The sequence below is a fragment of the Montipora capricornis genome, chromosome 6 (genome assembly GCF_036669925.1).
Source record: "Montipora capricornis isolate CH-2021 chromosome 6, ASM3666992v2, whole genome shotgun sequence".
NCBI lineage: Eukaryota > Metazoa > Cnidaria > Anthozoa > Scleractinia > Acroporidae > Montipora > Montipora capricornis.
The window spans coordinates 68,894,182-68,896,681 of record NC_090888.1 but is presented as its reverse complement, the minus strand read 5'-3'; the positions used below and the strand labels follow the sequence as shown (position 1 = coordinate 68,896,681).

The 2,500-nt window shown below is 38.2% G+C and overlaps 1 protein-coding gene across 1 annotated transcript in view; it reads left to right on the top strand.

Moving 5' to 3' along the window:
• The first annotated feature begins 886 nt into the window (after window positions 1–886).
• The window catches only part of LOC138053042 (somatostatin receptor type 5-like), a 4,332-nt gene continuing 2,718 nt past the window's right edge, over window positions 887–2,500 (top strand). The window contains exons 1-3 of the mRNA XM_068899723.1: window positions 887–984; window positions 1,752–1,932; window positions 2,338–2,500. The exon at window positions 2,338–2,500 is cut by the window's right edge and continues 2,718 nt beyond it. The gene's annotated coding sequence lies outside the window, so the exon portion shown is untranslated. The remainder of the gene's footprint in view (window positions 985–1,751; window positions 1,933–2,337) is intronic.

The following is a 2,500-nucleotide window of genomic DNA, read 5'->3' as shown; positions in this document are numbered from 1 at the left end:
AAGACAGACCACAACACCGAGAACTACGTGCCCTACTCTTTGCGACAAGTGTGTAGGTTCTTTTACGTCCCACAGGGTTGTGAGACGGGGCCTACGGTTTATGGTCCTTATCCGAGAAGACTAGAGAGTCTAACCATTTGCAGATGTCATTACAAAGGCAGCACTCTCTACTCAGTTATTTAAAGACCCTGAGTGTTGGTCCGGCCGGAGTTGAACTCACGACCTCCCGCATGACAGCCCGGTAGTGGGTGGCAATGGGTGGGTGGCAAGTGCTCTCACTCACTTACGCGGCGCCAACAATATTCCTCAATGAAGCTCGTTCATGCACAAAATGCTCACATTAAAGGGGGAACTTGGAAATATCTTGGAGTGATAATTAATTCCTGTCATTTTTAGTTCTCCTTGGCAAACGTGTGCCAATACTTGTGCAGTATTGAGAGTGAATTAAACTGAAAAGGGGACCCTTGTGAATAACACGTTTGATTTGATTATTAGAGGCCATGAAATCAACAAACACAACCGTCGAATTAATTTTGGAATTACAAACAAAGTTGCCCATTGCTAAATGAATAGAATAAAATTGGTCCGACAATTTCCTTGAATCGGAAGTTCAAGTAGTACGTTCTGCATGCACGTTTTATAATAGTAATTGAACTGAGCGGAATGCATGCAATTTGGTCTAAAATCATACGTGTGATTTCAAAATCGCACGAGCGCGCAACACGAGTTTGATTTGAAATCACCCATACGATTTCAGACCAAAATTGCACGACACGAAGTTCAGTTACCACTTTATTACATTCATTTAGAATTCGTACAAATTTAATCGCTCAAATATAGGCTTTTAGTCAGTACCAATATTTATTGATCCGGGTGCCAGTTTATAAAAAAAGAAAACAAAAAATGGGCACTGAAATTTGGAAACTCTCTTAAGTATAGGTTATCAGCCTGAAGGAGCTCCTTATCATCCATCATTCAGAAACTGTAAGTAATTAAATTCATCATTTTTTTAAAGAAAAGCTTTGGGAATCTTCAATTTGATTTGTTATTTCAAACAAGCCTTGAAATCTGATTGATTGTTTTGTTTTTGTGTTCCTTTCCCACTGAGTGGGGAAAAGGTGCGATTTAGAGCAAAAAATAGTGCGATTCGTGAATAAAATGCACTACTGAGGGCCAATCAGATTGCAAGGCATAGCATCACCAGCGACTTCTAAATGGTTGTAATAAAACGTTTTATCTCATGTCAAAAACTTTGAGATAACTCATAAGCTCCAAAGGAGCGGATTTGGGTTAAATTAAAACCGGATGTACGGAACTTTATTCATAATTAAAAACGCCCCAAATAAAAAAACCATAGCTTTATTCAAACGGAAACACTTTGTTTGTCTTGCATTAGACATTGTCAAAATTTACCGTCAGCCATGCGATACTTTGTGTGGCAAATAATGGAACTTAGGATAAGAGTCACCTTTCCAAAATCGTAAAACAAAAACATCTAAACACAGGATAATTTTTCTCTGTTTGCCGAGTTTATCATAGCCATCATACACTAATGAATCGATCCCAAAGTTCAGTCCTCTTGCAATTTCCACCTCATACATCCATCTTATCTAGTTTCTGTAAGCTAGTCCTGTTAAACTATATTTTTATTTCTAAGACTTCCTTGCTCTTCTATCAAGTTCAGTTTACTTAAAATGACAACTGCGGATTTCAAGTGATAACGCGCAATATGTTATGTTGTCTCATACTAGATTAAAAAGATCCATTTGCTGTCGGATACATCTGTTTATGAGATTCAATAAATCATATTCCCCTGAAACAGGTCACTGACTTTATATGAGAGACCTTGACCAAATAAAGATCCGAGTCATTTTAAGACAGCAAAGCAGTACTGACGATGAGAGACAACGGCCATCTCTTGTGGATTTAAAGGTAGGTGTGATGCTAGATTTAAGGTAGATATAAAGAAACGGCGCTAACAGCCAATTACACATCAAGAAAATTGAACAGTTTCTTGTCTTAAATTGGATTTAGATTCGCTGGTTTTGAATTTTGGTACATTTAACTCGGTTCTCTGAAAATCTGCAACCCGAAATATTCCAATCTCAAGTTTTAGGAAAACGTCGTGGTCACACATCAACGTAGAATCCAATTTTCCTAATAAATTTATGCTCCTCAATGATTTGTCTAGATAACGAAAATTGAAGAAGCCTTAGCAATCTAGACATGAGCAATTTTAAAACCGTGACACCCTGTTGGCCGAGCCTTTCAATGTATCTTTTGTCAATGTCTAGGACGACCACGAAGTGACACTGAACTGTATCTATTTCGTTTCAGCATCTGTTGAATGGAGCCCTGTGACGTTCACTGGGATGTCCTCCCCATTTAACATCTAGGTGCCATATAACACCGGAGTTAATTCGAAATAGGCCTATCAGTATTTTTCCGTAAATTACAAAGAAAATGACTGGTCTATGAACAGAACGGTTTTCAAGCGCAC